Below are 16,615 nucleotides of genomic sequence, written 5' to 3' on the forward strand. Positions count from 1 at the left end.
CTAGATCTTTAACCCATAGGCAAGACTCTTCGAGGAGTGATACTGGATTGGGATGAAATGTGGTATTAATCATATATGCTGTGCAGTTCACGTGAATGTTTGGCCTGCAAGGCTGCTTGACTGCATCCTGCTTACGGAGTTTTCCAGGTCTCACCCTTTCTTCAGCCTTCAACAAGCAGGCCCAAGTGAAGAGATGTATTCTTCATGGTGAGAATGAGTTAAGAAAGTTTTCAGAACACAGAACTGTTCCCCATCACGGGGGTCTGAGCGCCCTCCACAGGATACTGTCTCTGTCCAGCAGCGCAGGTCTGGTCAAGGCTGGTGCCAACGCAGCCCACACACAGGTTGCCACCTTTGAGTCTGACCACAGTGGAGACGCCAGGCTTGCCTCTGCTCTCATTTCCCCTTGTGAAAAGGCAAACCTCCCTCAAACTCTGACGGGGGCTTTGCTGAAAAGGCCATGAATAATCTGCCTTCCGCGCCAGTGTTTCCCTGGGTAGGAAAAGAGGTTCATGGGCAGACAATGCTATAGCCCTAGGGCACTGCAGCGTGGAACATTATAACAGAGCATTATAAAATGCAAATAAAATGCTCCCAATAAAAGTGTGGTTAATAGGCAGATACATGGGAAGAAAATAATTGCTTGCCTTCTAATTTAAATTTTGTCAAATCAGATGAACTGTGGTACAATAAAAACAGTTGACAGCGCAAACGGCTGTCGAATTTCAGAAGCTGCCACAGGAGGTTAAAGTATTTTATAGGGAGCACGTTTCTCTTGAGCTAGCAGGAAACCACCCATCACAAAATCTGGGGCTGCAGCAGTTTGGGTTGGGATCTGGTCCTGGAGTCCTCATCCGCAGTCTAGTAAAGAACCCTCGAGTGTTGTGAGGAAGCAGCTGCAAGTGACAAGAGCCCAGTTCTTGTTCATGAGGAAGTGCAAAGGAAATGCCTGCTGTAATCCGCCACCTCTCGTTGCTCTCAGCTTGCTTCACAGTGCAAAGATGCTTCTAGCTGGGGGGAGAATAAAATTAAAGTCCAGCAGCACCTAAAGGCTTACAGGTCTTGAAGAGAAGGTCCTTTCGGTGCCGTTCAACTTCTGCTTTATTTTGCTACAAGAGACCAACGTGGCTACCCCTTGTCAATCACCAGAGCTTGGGTGGTCGGAGGGAGAAACAGTGTTGAAGCACTTCCTTCTGTGTGTGATCTTGAACCTTGTGTGCGCGAATCTCATGCGAGGGACTCTGCAAATTCCTCAGTACACATGAAGCTGCTTTATACTGAACCAGACTCTTGGTCCATCCAGGTCAATATTTTCTACTCTGATTGGCAGTGGCGCTCCAAGATCTCAGGCAAAGGTCTTTCACATCACCTGCTGCTTGCTCTTTCCCACTGGAGAGGCCAGGGGTTGAACCTGGGACCTTCTGCATGCCAAGCAGATGCTCTACCAACTGAGCTAGGGTAAAATAATTCAGTCCAGGGACGCACTGAGAGGTATACAGTATACTGCATGTGCTCACCAGATGACATGTTTAATTGTTAGAATCATAGAGTTGGAAGGGACCACCAGGGTCATCTAGTCCAACTTCCTGCACAATGTAGGAAATTCACAACTACCTCCCCACACACCCCCAGTGGACCCCTACATGCACAGAAAATGGCCAAGATGCCCTCCCCCTCATGATCTGCCTAAGGTCACAGAATCAGCATTGCTGACAGATGGCCATCTCTCCTCTGCTTAAAAACCTCCAGGGAAGGAGAACTCACCACCTCCCGAGGAAGCCTTGTTCCACTGAGGAACCGCTCTAACTGTTAGAAAATACTTTCTAATGTCTAGATGGACATTAGAGCAAAGTTAGTTAGTGCAAAGCCAAAGCTCCCATTCTGGATAAAATGGTCTGTCCTCAGAGAATGATGCATCCAACAGGCTTCTTGGTGGCTCTTGAGGAGTTCCCTCATGACAAGGTGGGCCATTCTGTTGAAGCGCTTGATTGATGTCTAGAATGAGGGAACTCCCCCCTCTGCAAGCGAAAGCCCATTCAGTTCCTTGGCTCTGAGGAGCTGGGACTGGGGAAACAGCAGGAAAGATGGGGGCGAGGGCAGCCCACAACAAGCAGCCATGCTCAGGCCAGGCCTGTTTTACAATCTACTCTCTGGTAGTGACAGATTCCAAGAAGCTCTGCTGTCTGCCACCCCTGCATCTGCTGTGGGCCGTGCAAAGGGAGGGCGTACCTTTTCTAAACCAACAAATAGCTGTGTTAGTCCTGGAAAGCAGTCGGTACATGACCGTGACACCCTGAAATTCATCTGCTGCTTGGTTTGCCAAGGTTCTGATGAAATCCTGTGCATGCTCCCAGGCTGGGGAGCATGTGCAGACTGCCAGAGATGGAATGGCAGCCTTCTCAGCCCTCATGTAGATGACAGTGGTGGCAAGGGGCACCACCTTTACCTTAATGTTGAACCAAGAGGAATCCATGGCAGGGAGGAGGGGGAGAGGACAGCGCAGTCGAGGGGATGCTACCATCCTCCCCTGTCCCCTCACCACCACTGGTGACAGTTGGGTACAGAATTCAGTTTCCCACACAGCTTTGCTTCCATTAAAATAAAGCACGTTTCTAGCCCTCAAGGCAGGGAACATATGCCTGCGGAAGCAGTACGGTTTAAGGAATACGTTGCCCACACAGCCATTTCCCAGCGACAGTCTGAGTCAAAATAAATTAGCAAACTAAAAGAAAATATGAAAATTGCAAAAAAAAAATGCAAATTGTCTCTGCATAATTTATATGGGTTGCATAACTTTGCTGCTGTTGGTACAGAATGTGGATTGTCACCGTGCAGAGTTCTATATACCACCCCACTGGCTTACCGTTCACCCTGCCCCCCCCGCACTGCTTTAAACATATAATTTCCTAGGGGAAACTGCAGACGAATTTCCCTCCCTCCTGATGTCCCTGGGCACACCCGGCTACTACAGATGTACACGTGGGTCAGCAAAGGCCTGCCCTTTACATGCCACCTGTACCCACAGTCGAACCTCTCTGCCTCTCTCCACACATTCCTTGGCTGACTCACTGGCATTTGGGTGTCTGCCTGCCTCCGCCTCAGTTGTTACTTTGTGCTTCCTGCTGACACGACATCTTACCCTTTGCTTGTGGCCACATTTGCATAACTGATGTAGGATTTCAAACACAGATCCAAATCTGGTTGGAGCATCCGGAAGACTTCTTGTAGCCCAATCTCTCCTGGCACCTTCAAAGGAACTGTGAAATGAAAACAAAGAGAACGAAGAAAAGTACGCCCCGAGAATAAAGGCGGAGGGAGCAGTTGCAGCAAGGAATCCTTCAGCCTGTTGTGGCCTGGAAATGCTTCAGGCTTTCTGAAAATCCCACATGCAAAGTGTGCCTTGCACTGACTAGATACTGGAAAGAAAGGCTTGGAGGAAGGAGCCCTGTGGTCTGACTGGCCCAGGTCAAATCCTTGCATGTTACAAATCCACAGTGTGCTGAGTGAACCCCTCCGTCATTACAAGTGTCCTCAGGGACACTCTGCAACGACTCTGAAGGCCTCTCAAGCTAACCGGAGGCTGCCTGTAGTGATACCCTGCACAGAGTCAGGCAATGACCTCCTTTCTTTACCCTCAAGGTGTTAGAATCATAGAGCTGGAAGGAACCACCAGGGTCATCTAGTCCAACCCCCCTGCACAATGTAGGAAATTCCGGCTTGCTGGGAATGAGGGCGAGCTATAAATGTGAAGTAATAAATAATATAAATAAATTCACAAGTGTTGACGTCTTCTCAAGACACACACACACACAAGTCAGGAGGTAAACGGATGGTAATCTGTGCATTCCTTCCTTTACTTTAGATGTCCTGTTTATCTCTGTTCTGTAGCTGGAGGCGGTATCTATCCTTTATTTATACCACTGCTGCCCCAGCCCTTCCATTTCACACCGGATCCCGGGGGTGGGGGACTGCAGCCGGAGAACATGAGAAGGTGCCTAAAGCCTCTGAATAACGAAGGAAGCTCCAGGCACGCACTGGCCCTGCTCCTTTGTTCTTGAGGGATGTTGTCATGTCATCTTCCAGCAGCCTCCTCCTCCTCCTGAATAGGTTTGGCAGCCAAAAACAGGTTGTGTGTCATACCCTTGCTGTGACATCTTGGCTATTTCTTGGTACGGGGAGGAAACGGCTTCAGACGGCTTCGGTGGAGGTTTGTACACGTGCAAAGTCCGTAGAAGAAATGGAACTCCTGGTGCCTCAGACTGCTCGGGTCTTCATTCAGTGAGCCCCTCACCCCCAATTTCAGATGCTTTCCCCCCTCCCTTTTGGGGAATGAGCGACGGCTCCTCGAGGTTGTACAGCAGGGGTGGGGAACCTTGTTTCTGCCAAGGGCCATTTGGATATTTAGAACATCATTCGCGGACCATACAAAATTATCCACTTAAAAATTAGCCTGCTATATTTGGTCAAACATTTAGCCAAGAGGCAGGGCCGGAGACGGCTCCGAGTGTCTGCCACGTTGAGCGACTCGCTTTTGAGCGAAACGCCAGTCTTAGATCCTTCTGAGCTAGAAATCTGCCAGGACCCACGGAGGGCCAGACCAAATGATTTTGCGGGCCTTATGCGGCCCCCGGGCCTGACGTTCCCCACCCCTGTTGTACAGTCACAAGGGGAGAAGGGAAAGGTCCAGTTTCCTGCACACGGCCCCAGTTTGGGCAGCTGAACAGTCACGAAGAAAAGGTAGGTTAAAATCTAAAAAAGGGAAGGAGGAGAAAGGTGGGCCACACGGGGGGCCAAGACGGACTAGGGTTGCCAGGTCCCTCTTGGAAACTGGCGGAAGGTTTTAGGGGCGGAGCCTGAGGAGGGAGGGGTTTGAGGAGGGGAGGGACTTCAGTGCCATAGAGTCCAATTGCCAAAGGGGCCATTTTCTCCAGGGGAAGGGATCTCTAATAGCAGGAGATCTCCAGCTGCTACCTGGCGGTTGGCAACCGTAGAAATACCTGGAGATTTTGGGGGGTGGAGCTTGAGGAGGGCGGGGTTTGGGGAGGGGCTTCAATGCCCTAGAGTCCAATTGCCAAGGCGGCTGTTTTCTCCAGGTGAACCGATCTCTATTGGCTGGAGATCAGTTGTAATAGCGGGAGATCTCCAGCTACTACCTGGACTGGGGTGAGGAAAGGCAGTCTGCACGTGCTCAGAGGTGCTCCTGGTACTGTTCTCATAGTCATGAACGGCTTTCGAGGTTGGGCTGCTCTCGTGCCGATGGCTCTGGCTCCGGAAGGGCCCCGAGGCCGACCCCCGACCCCCGCGACCCCCCACCCCGACCCCCCACCCGCAGTCACCTCCCGGCGGGGAAGGAAGGCAGGAGGACCGCCCCTCCGCCGCGGCCACGCCCCCGGCCACGCCCCTTCTCTCTCCTGACGGGCGGAGACTCCGCTCCCCCGCCCCGCCCCTCGCGCGGTCGCCGTGGCAACGGAGGCGCTTCCCTCCACTCCCGGCCGGCCGCCAGCAGGGTTAGGTTGCGCCGGCCCCGCCCCCTCCGCCTTCCCTCCCGCGGCCGCTGCGGCCCAGGCCACGCCCCCCGCCCCGCCCCCCGGCCCTCGCCAGGCTCGGCTGCGCCGCGGGAGAGGAGAGGAGAGAGGCGAGGAGGAGGACGGCGGCGGACGCAGGTGAGGACCGCGGCGGGCCGCCCCGCCCCCTCCCGGGGACCCCCCCCACCACACACCCACTCCCCCGGAGCCTCCGAGGAAGGAGGGTCTCTCCCTCCCCCCCTCCAGGGTCCGCCCCGCCCCCTCCGTCGCTGCCCTTCATCTGTTTTGCCCCCCCAAAAAATCTCCCTCCCTCCCCCGAGGCCTCCTCCTCTGCCCCCCCGCTCCCCCCTTCCCCTCACTTGCATCACCTTGCGGGGGGGGGCTGTCTCCTCTTAACGCTCAGCCCCCCCCCAAGGAAACGCCCCCCCTTGTCTCCCTTTTTCCTTGCAGCCGTGCAGCCCCCCTCCCCAATTCCCTGAGCAGGCCCCCCACAGACCCTCCCCCCAAAGCTGCCGCACCTGGGCGGGCGGAGGGAGGGAGGGAGGGAAGAGGCGCCCCGTTTCATTCAGGGGGGTGGTCCCTCCCCCCTCCCCCCGGGCCAGCTCTTCCCTGCCTGGCAACCCCCCCCCCCGCCCGGGCTGGGCTTTTCCCCACTTTGCAACCGCCTGGGAAAGGGGGGAGGGGGCTCTCGGCCCCGGAAAGCCCCCCCACACACACACACACCCCTTCCCCATTGCTGTTTGTGCTGCTCCGACCCCTTTGAGCAGGATCAGCCAGACCTTTTGGACGGGATTAGCAAACCGAGCAGCGGGCGGGGGGGAGGCCAGGAGCCCCCCCCCCCGCTGGAACCGAGCTCCCTGCAGAGCCCCCCCCTTCTTCATTTCAGAGGGTCGCTGTGGGTGAGCTTTTGGGAGTGGCAAGCCAGCCACCGGCCTGAGAAAGGGGTGGGGAGGGGGCCGGGCTGGGCTGGGCTGGGGTCCTTCCGCATTTGCCAGACTTTCAAGAGAGAAGGAGTAGAAAAGGGCCAGAGTCCAGCAGCTCCTTCAAGACTAACAAGAATATTTTCTGGTTAGGGTATGAGCTTTCGTGAGCCACAGCTCACTTCTTCAGATACAAAAAAAGCTCACACCCTGCCAGAAAATATTCTTGTTAGTCTTTAAGGTGCTGCTGGACTCTGGCCCATTTCTACTACTGCAGACAGACTAACACGGCGACCCACTGGGAATGATCAAGAGAGAAGGAGAGAGGCAAGAGGAGGCGGCCCCTTCCCGCCCTTGGGGAAATCACAGCAGGCTGTTTCTAGAGTTTCTTCCTTCTGCGCTGCTACCTGCCGCTCATTAAGGCTTTATGGGGGGTCATTAAATGATCCCAACAGAACTATGAACTGTCTTACTATATTTCTGGCGGTTTGACTCGGTGGGGCTGGGTTGCTGCCGTCAGGGTTTGCCCTCTCCTTCCCTTGGAGAATATTAATCATTTATTTCCTTTGTACAGTAAACGGAGGGAAGGGGAGAAACATGGGGGTGGGAAATGGGGCACAGAAGCAGCAGCAGCCCCCCTTCATGGGAGCTCCTGAACCCTTAGTGCTGATGGCAGATTCCTCCCTCCCCAGTCCTGCTTTATTTAAAACTGTCCGTTTGTGTGTTGTGCGTGTCACAGGGTTCGCGCAAGGATCCGTGAGGTCATGGGGGCCTCCAGGGAAATGTCTCAGAAACAAGAATTGGGAGTTGGAAGTGTTCGTGGATAAATCCCTGATGTGGTGCAGGTCTGTTGCTGTGTTCAGCATCCCTCCGTGAAGATGTGCGCTGTCCAGATAGTGTTGTTGTTACCCGAGGTAGGGTGGAAGCATCAGGGGAAATCTGTTGATGTGGGCAAAGCGTTTAAAATGAGGATTTAGCTGCTTTCTGCTCACCAGAGTCCTGGTGCTGTCGCTGTGTCTTCTGGGATGGCGCAGTTGTCTGAATTTGTTTATCGCTCAGTCCTTCAAAAGCAAGACAGTTGGCAGGATTCGTGAAAACTTTGATGGGATTAATGAAACCTCTGTCAGTGAATGGCATAATAGCATTTTAGCCTTGTGATGTTCCCGCGTTATTGTTCTGCATGGGAGGCTCCGATAGCATTGGATAAGGGACCTCTGCCCGCCTCATGCAAGGCTTGAAAGCGCATGGGCTTTTGTGCATTGACACAGCTGTCTTTTGAGAGCAAGTCAGGTCCCCTCTACTTCGGGGTGTGTGTGTGTTGCCTTCAAGGCTGCAGTTAGGACCGGCGTAATCAGTGCAATCCTATGTAAAGTTAACTCCAGCCCAATCCCATTGAAGCTAATGGAGTGGAAGTGAAGTACATCCGCATAGGCTTGTACTGGAAGTCTACCTGTTGTTCGTCTTCATAGGGCTTACACCGATGGATATTGAGGTGTTAATTTGTTTGATCCTAGGATGTCAGTTTTAAAGACAGAGTTAACCAGACAGCCAGTGCAGGAGCCGGTTGAGCACCTGACAGTGACGCGCCAGACTTGGTCATCAGTTATCTGCTTTCAGGACCCTCCTCAGCCATGGATTCTCTGGGCTTTTTTAAGGTCATAGATGCTGAACACCTTATTATGAGGTAGAGTCAGGGAAGGGCCGTGGTTCAGCAGAAGAGCCTCTGCTTTGCATGCAGAAGGTCTCAGGTTCAGCATCTCGAGTTAAAGGGATTTGGTAGCAGGTGAAGTGACAGGCCTCAGCCTGTGACCCAGGAGGAGAGTGGCTGCCAGTCTGAGTAGACAGCACTGAAGAAGAAGAAGAAGAGTTGGTTTTTATATGCCGACTTTCTCTACCACTTAAGGCAGACTCAAACCAGCTTACAATCACCTTCCCCTCCCCACAACAGACCCCCTGTGAGGTGGGTGGGGCTGAGAGAGCTCTAACAGAGCTGTGACTAGCACAGGGTCACCCAGCTGGCTTTGTGTGTAGGAGTGGGGAAACAAATCCAGTTCACCAGATTAGCCTCTGCCGCTCATGCGGAGGAGTGGGGAATCAAACCTGGTTCTCCAGATCAGAGTCCACCACTCCAAGCCACTGTTCTTAACCACTACACCTTGCTGGCTCTGAGCTTGAGAGACTGATGGTCTGGTTCAGCAAGAGGCAGCTGTGTGTCTGTATTCCACTTTTCTTGGACCAGAGTGCTTCAGGCTACCAATGGGTTGCTTGAGTTGTGGCTCAGTGGTAGAGCATCAGCTTGGCATGTAGAAGGTCCCAGGTTCAGTCCCCGTCCTCTCCAGTTAAAGGGACTAGGCAAGTTGGTGATGCGAAAGACCCTTTTCTGCCTGAGACCCTGGAGAGCTGTTGCCAGTTTGAGTAGACAATACTGACTTCTATGGACCGAGGGTCTGATTCAGTATAAGACAGCTTCATGTGTGAATAACCCCCTCCCCTCATCCCAGCAACTGTTTGCACATAGAAAAGAGGCATGTTGGGATGCCGTGTTCTTGTGTAGCCTATCCCTTGATGGGCTAGCTCTCCATGATTCAGGGTGTGTTGTGTTTTTTAAAGTGGGGAGTGTTCAGTCATGCAGTCCTTCCAACTCCACTCTGAAGTGGTCCAGTCCAGGAACAGTTTTACTGTTTTCCTCTGTAGTGCCTCTCTGCCCACTAATGTGTTTCAGTCTAGGATGTGGGAGACCCCAGTTCAAATCCCTGATCTGCTATGGAAACTTGCTGGACGACCTTGGGCCAGTTGCATGCTCTTGGCCTAGCCTACCTCACAGGGCAGTTGTTGTGAGGATAAAATGGAGGAGAGGAGAACGATTTGCTGCTTTGGGCCCCTGTTGAGGCGAAAGGTGGGGTGTCAATGGAGTAAATAAGCACAGCTGTACAGACTGTGGTTCCCTTTGTGACTACGAAAACCTCAGTCTTGGTTCAGTCTTCTCCAGCTCTGCTTTGCTTACTGTGGCTATATCTTCCTTGAACCAGCAGGCACATGATGTGTGTGTGTTGTGTTAGCAGTGCAAAGACCAGGGTTGGGTCTCTGCAGGAACACAGGGTTTAGGGTGGTCCCTCAGCCCCACCCTTGGGACCCTGTTGCCTCATTTTACAAGGACCGCTTTCAGTTCACTGGCTTGTCTCTTTGGACAGTGGAGGAGCGACAGCTGTAGATACAAGGCTCCGTTGCCCTTGTGTGTTTAGTCAGAGGCATCGGACAAGTCGTGCGCTAAGCCATGTGGCTGATGTTCTGGTTTGGGGTATCATTAGCCAAAACATCACATGTCCCAGTAGGACACCCCTTGTGTGTTTTGGGGGTGTGCGGCAAGCGTTCTGAACTGGCAAATGAAACGTCTCCCTCAAGTTTGCAAGGCTGCTTCTTGATTCCTTTACTGGTGCGCCTCAGACAGCTTCCATCGGTTCTGTTGGACGACGATTCCTTGCCTGTTGTGTAATGAACTGAACTGTTTAATCTGGAAGGCAGGCAGGTGCCGTCTTCACATCTGGCTCGCAGAGAGTTTTTACATTGTCTGTGTTTGCGTCTGTGTTTGCAGTAGCATGAGGAAAGGTCTTTAGCAGATGGCCGGGTGCAAACGGAATCGCTGCACTGTGTGGCGTTCAGTTTGTATACTTTCAGGTTTGATCTCCCCCTCCCACACACATCTTCAGTCAGAGGAATGCTAATGTGGATGCTTTCAAGCATCTTACTTTGAATGACATGAATGCGTTAAAGATAATGTGTTAATTGCAACAATTAACACAAGTTGGCATCGCCATTCGGGGATTGCAACATATGGGAATTGATCTGTCAGTGGCAATTATGAGAAGATTTCATGGCAAGAAAAAAGGTGGCCGATGTTTCCAGGGCAACTGTGAAATTCTGTCAGCCGCTCTATGCTTTCTCTCTCCCTCTTCTTTCAACCCCCCCCCCAATATGCAAACTGGGCTGCCCCAGGACTTTTTGTGTACCCAGAAACTGAGGTCAACAGGTGTGCCCCAGGGCCTCTTTCAGCACCATGTGCAGAATCTCCAAGGTACACCCTTGTGACCTCTGCTGAGTTGTGCATTGACTGGTCTAGCGCCCAACCTTAACAGACAACAAGGGGCCAACCGTGGCGAGGAGGATTCTCCCGTACCTGACTGGCTGTCGTCCTGTGCTATTGCTAAAGTTCACTGGCCATGAAACATGAGTCATGCTTCCTTTATAAGGACCCTGTTTAATAATTTCAGAATATTCACTACCGTTAGTACAAAACTGCAGTCCTGCATGTATTGGTTAAAAAATATTTCACTTAAATGTTACTTGTCCTGGGCAGCTGGCTTGACAAAAAAAGCTTCTAAGATCTGTCATTGCAGTTTCTGAATGGATGCAGGCACACAGTTCCCCCCCCCCCCAACCCTTTAAACCACCCGGGTTGCTTTTGCCCATTTGGATAGATCTTATGTGTGTGGGTGTTAAATGCCATCAAGTCGCTTCCGACTTATGGCGACCCTGTGAATCAACGTCCTCCAAAACGTCCTGTCTTTAACAGCCTTGCTCAGGTCTTGCACATTGAGGGCTGTGGCTTCCTTTATAGTCAGTCTATTTCTTGTTGGATCTTCCTCTTTTCCTGCTACCTTCAACAGTTTCCTAGCATGATTTTCTTTTCCAGTGACTATTGTCACTTATTTACTGTAGTACATTTTTATCCTGCCTTTCCTTCAAGGAGTTCAGAGCAGCATACATTAATCTCCCCTTTTCCTTTTATCTTCACAGTAACCCTGTGAGGTAGGCTAGGTTAAGAGAGACAGAGGCTGGTCAAAGATCCCCCCCGTAAGCTTTATGGTGGAGTGGGGATTTGAACCTGGGCTCCCAGATCCTTGTCCTTCAGACCCACCACTCCTGTTCTCGTGGTCCCAAATGCCTTGAAGGCAGGACTTTCCGCCTTCCTGCCTGTTTCTGTTTTCCAGTAAAGCGCTGTGCGCACTGAGAGTGCTTTATAAACAGTAATTGGCTCACAAGAGCCGGTGCTGAATCACCCATTAACCTGAATGGCCCACAAACAGGGCCACAAGTAGAGGCACAGGGATAGATATGCCCGTTTTTCTGGTCAAACCAGTCGGGAAGTTCACAATACTGCAGGTGTTAGTAATTTTAGAAAGCATCTCACGCCAGATGCACACTGGCGCGCCACCTCAGCTCTGCTGCCCTGCAGGCAGCACCACGCATGCTGCCTGTGACAAGGGGGGTGGCGCTGCTGGCCTTGGCCAGAAAGGGGGTGAGAGAGTTTCTGCTAGCCGAGTCCCTTGCTTGGAGCACTCTGTTGGTAGCCAGCCAGGGTGTGTGCTGTGATAGTGGGCATCTTTTTGGGCACTGGAATATGTTCTAGAGCTTTTGACTCTGATTTGCAGGAGATTTTGACTCTGATTTGCAGGGGATTTGGCCAGAGGCAAAGGGGGTGAATCTCTCCTGTGTTCTGCTTCCTAGAGTCACTTGGTAAACCACAGTGGACTGAGCTACGTACTCTCATCATTGGGTTTTGGAGGTAAAAGTTTACCATTGCAGTTTACAGTACTAATGGGGGGGGGGGAAATACATTCAATAAGATATACATTTAATATTAAACATATAATTATAACATTTTATATTACCAGAGTATGTGTTGTGTAAAGTGCCGTCAAGTCGCAGCTGACTTATGGCGACCCCTTTTGGGGTTTTCATGGCAAGAGACTAACAGAGGTGGTTTGCCAGTGCCTTCCTCTGCACCGCAACCCTGGTATTCCTTGGTGGTCTCCCATCCAAATACTAACCAGGGCTGACCCTGCTTAGCTTCTGAGATCTGACGAGATCAGGGTAGCCTGGGCCATCCAGGTCAGGGCACGACCAGAGTACCTCTAAAGCATGTAGGCTTTTCTCTCCATACTTCTGTTGGACCTTAGCCAGCCCTTGGATAGTTATTCATTTATTTGTTATGTATAGTCTGCCTTTCTTATGGGCTTGAAAGTCAGACTTATGACGTGGAGCAGCGTGCAGGCCTTCAGGTTCTCCAGAACTCTTCATTGAGCTGAATAATGTTAAACAATAAATGTTAAGAGTACCCTTCCAGTTTAACTCTAGTGTTGCAAGAGATGGGGGGGGGCGGGTGGTCGTCAGACCTCTCTCTGTGTGGGAACCACCTGCAAACCACAAGCCTTGCCTACTTTCCTAAAAGTAGGGTGAGTTCTCTGCTGGGAAATTGTGCTCAGAGGAGCCACAGGTGACGTTTCCAAGTGCAACCGAGCATCACTTTGGTGCTTAGCAACATAAGCCTGCAAAAGGGGCAGGTCTCTGTCCTTGGAAGTTTGGCAATAGATGCTGTACAATACAGGGACACATTTCAGTCTTGATTAAATGTCCGAGCTTGTGACAGACACCAAATGTTTGCTTCCAAATGTGCCGCTGCAGAAGAGAAAGCAACGCACAGCGCTCTGACCTGCACCTTGGGCTGCTTTGCAATTTGTGGGCTGGCTGCAAGGCCGGGGCCGGTATGGCTTTGTGCAGCACACAGGTTTCCCAGGAAAATTTGAATTGGAAATCTTTCCAGTGCCCTAAATAGAGCATGATCTGATTTTGTATGTTTATTTTGACTTGTATTTAGTAAACAAATTTTTAAAAGTACCCCGTGTTAATTTTATGCCCCAAGAACAACAAATACCTGAATCAAAATATTTGATTGAGGAGTGGGAGATCAAGGGTACTTTGAATGTTATATTCAAGCAAACTCAAAGCTTTATGCAGAAATTATTTTTATTGGAATACTACTGGCAAATTTTAAAAGCAGTATAACACATGCTTCCTTTCATTGTTTAAATTTAAGGGGAAAACCAAAGGCATTGAAAACTTGACACACTAATTTGAGCACACCCAAAGAACGGTGCCTGATATGCCATGGACTTGGCTGTCCGCTCAGTTGTTTCATTAGAATTTAACTCTTTTCCCACGGAGGTCGCTGGGGCATCTCAGTTTTGCTGTCGCTCTTTGTAGCATCATGAACACATGAAGGTGCCTTATACTGAATCAGACCCTTGATCCATCAAAGTCAGCATTGTCTACTCAGACCAGCAGCAGTTCTCCAGGGTCTCAGGCAGAGGTCTTTCACATCACCTACCTGCCTAGCCCCTTTACCTGGAGATGCCAGGGATTGAACCTGGGAACTTCTGCAAACAAAGCAGAGGCTCTACCACTGAGCCACAGTCCCTCCCCAGTGAGGAGGGGGGTAACCCACCTTGAGTCTTAGAGAGAAAAGTGGGCTATAAATACAGTAAATAAACTCTTGAAGGAAGCGGAGGACTCCACTCAGAGCCAAGCTTGGGACTCGGCATGTGCCCCGTTCCCCCCTCTGTAGCCCAGACGGTGGCTGACCTGCGTGCTGCCGCTGGAGTCACTCTGCAGGCGGGCCAGATTCTGTCGGCCAGTACTGCCACTCTGGGAAGACTGCGGGGAGGGAGAGGAAATGCATTAATGTGCCCAAGCCAACCCCCACCAGGACAAGACAAAGGTGGAGGAGAAAGCACAGCTGCCCTGGGATCGCATGTCTGCATTGGGCAACCGTGTGTCCCGTCCATGCCAGGACAAAAGGGGTGAGTCAGGAACGCTTCTCTAGCCCCACAATTTCTTAACTGCTGAACAGAGGGTGTCCCCACTTGAAGCCTTTACAACTCTGAATAAGCACAGCTTCCAAAAGGGGTCACATAAAGCCTAGTCCCTTTAACTGGAGATGTCGGGGATTGAACCTGGGACCTTCTGCATGCCAAGCAGGTGCTCCACCACTGAGCCACAACCACAGCCCCTCAGTTGTTGGTTCCGTAGCAAATTGGTGATTGCGGTATCCCTTTCACCAGGTGAGAGGAGGTATATAAATAAGAATTGTAGCTTTGGTTTTGATTGAACCTGCGCAGCCGATTGGGTGAATTCATTTTTTTTGTATTATAGTATTTGTGGTTTAATCTTCCTCCCTGGCCAATTTACAGATAAGTAAAATCATGCACACAATTCCTAGGGGCTATCAACTGGAAAGCATGAATTACAATTCTGACATCATTTTTAAATGATTTTTCTCCTCAGCTGTTTTTGTTACTGTTTTAGGTTTATTGTCTGTTTTAAAACTCATCCTTAGGTCTTTATGCAAAATGTGTTTTTACCTACTGGGATCCAGTGCAGCATTTCCATGGGTGGAAGGGTTTCGGCTTGCAAAGTGTGACACTCCCCCACCCCCAATACAGCCCAAACTGCCACTCCTGGTGGTCCCCTAGGGGGTCTTATGGGTCACACTGTGAAGGGGCAGGTGAGACCGTTGCCCTCTGGAGGCAGAAGTCCTTCCACCCACCCCAACACTGTGCAAGACCTTAGCTGTGGGTCTCCAAGTGTGCTGTGGGGTTGTGACATAAAGACTATCCAGTTGTTGACTCCGACAGAAGAGGGGTTTCAGGAGAGGGGTGGTGTCTCAGCCCCCAGCAGCACCTCCCGATAAAAAGCTTAGAAAGCAGATGATGGTAAAGTCCTTCTCCCAAGAACCTCTGCCAGTCACTGCAGATCACAGAATCATAGAGTTGGAAGGGACCACCAGGGTCATCTAATCCAATCCCCTGCACAGCGCAGGAAACTCACAACTACCTCCCCCCCACACCCCCAGTGACCCATACTCCCTGCCCAGATGGCCAAGGTGCCCTCCCTCTCATGATCTGCCTAAGGTCATAGAATCAGCATTGCTGACAGATGGCCATCTAGCCTCTGCTTAAAAACCTCCAGGGAAGGAGTGCTCACCACCTTGATAAGGTCAGATGATACTGACCTTGATAGTCCTGTGTGGTCTGACTGGGTAGAGACAGTGGCTGCGTGTGTTTATGCCAGTAACCTCTGAAGAAAGCTGTGCTGCAAATTGGTATTGCTTTATTATGTATTCTTTGGTCTACCTGGAAGGCTTGTAGAGAATATCATAACAAGACTTTTGGCTTTAGCCACTGCCTTTGCTAGGGTGGGTGGAGGATGCTGGTGGTTGTGTTTGTGTGAGAGAGAGAAATTTGGATTTCTCTTGTTGAGTAATATTCTGGGAAAGGAATAATGCCATCCTGACAGAGATACAGCAGCCAGTAGCATTGGCGGGTGGAGTGCCAGCAGTAGAGTGCCAGTTGTGGGCACCTATAATATCCATGTTCATTTGTCTAAAATATTTTTGCCCTACCTTATGCCCTTCGCCTCATGGTAGCTACCAAAGAAGCAAAACCGCTAAGGACACAAACCTTGTAAGCAACCAATTATTTTTTTTAAAAAATAAGCAGATACGGCTAAAAACACTCTACCCTCCACCAAGTGCCCCCTTGTTATGAATGAATGGGGATGAGTCTCTGCCCTGAGCCCTGCCCGGTTCTGTGGTTCCTGCCCCTCGGTTGGTTCCCTCGGGTGGCGACGAGTGCTTTTGGCCCACGGAATAATTGTGAAATAATGAGGCCTCTGTCTGGAGAACAAAGCCCTGCTTTGCAGCCAGTGAACTGCTGCGGAGGGGTACACATGCTTGGTGGGTCTAGCCAAAGGCCGTCCTTTCGTGTGGGAGGTCAGGCTGCGTGTCTGGGCTTGCAGCCGCAAGGTGGCCGTGGATCGTGGACTTCGGGGCTCCATTCCTGAAGACCCGTGAGAATATTTTGCTGGCTGATCCAACTGTCTCTTCCATGACAGCAGTTGAGAATCCGGCACAGTCCTGCGGGGATCTGTGTGTGTGTCTTACCAGAACATCCTGTCCTCTCCACCCGATCCATTGTTGCCTGCATTAACTCATCTTCATCCCTTGCTCTCTATGTCTCCCTCCCCTCCTCAGGGTCTGCGTTCAAGGAGGTGTTGAGTTCTTCAGGGCATGACTGGTTTCGCTTAATGTCCAGCCATAGGTCTGGAAAAAGACACGCTTGTTCACTAATTTGTGGCGTTGTGCTTGGCCCTGATGAAAGCAGCCGCACAGCTGGTGTCTTTGCCAAGCACTGTGTGCTTAATGGCACTAGATAAGTAACAGCCATTTACATGCAAATGGCATTTCTGTCCTCTCCTTGCCAAAGAACATCTTTGCAGTGTGGGGAGCCTTCTGCCTGCCATCTCTAGCAGCCTAGAGAATGCTGTGATTCACAA

General features: G+C 51.1%; 1 protein-coding gene and 1 non-coding gene across 2 annotated transcripts in view; one reads left to right on the forward strand and one right to left on the reverse strand.

Annotated features, from left to right (window-relative positions):
- Positions 1-16,615, forward strand: part of CRYBB2 (crystallin beta B2) — a 134,111-nt gene that overhangs the window by 26,982 nt on the left and 90,514 nt on the right. The gene's annotated exons all lie outside the window — the stretch shown is intronic.
- On the reverse strand, positions 13,629-13,703 carry TRNAT-UGU (transfer RNA threonine (anticodon UGU)). The gene has a single exon. It is a non-coding gene; the product is annotated as a tRNA-Thr (tRNA).

The sequence above is a fragment of the Euleptes europaea genome, chromosome 13 (assembly GCF_029931775.1).
Source record: "Euleptes europaea isolate rEulEur1 chromosome 13, rEulEur1.hap1, whole genome shotgun sequence".
NCBI classification, from domain to species: domain Eukaryota; kingdom Metazoa; phylum Chordata; class Lepidosauria; order Squamata; family Sphaerodactylidae; genus Euleptes; species Euleptes europaea.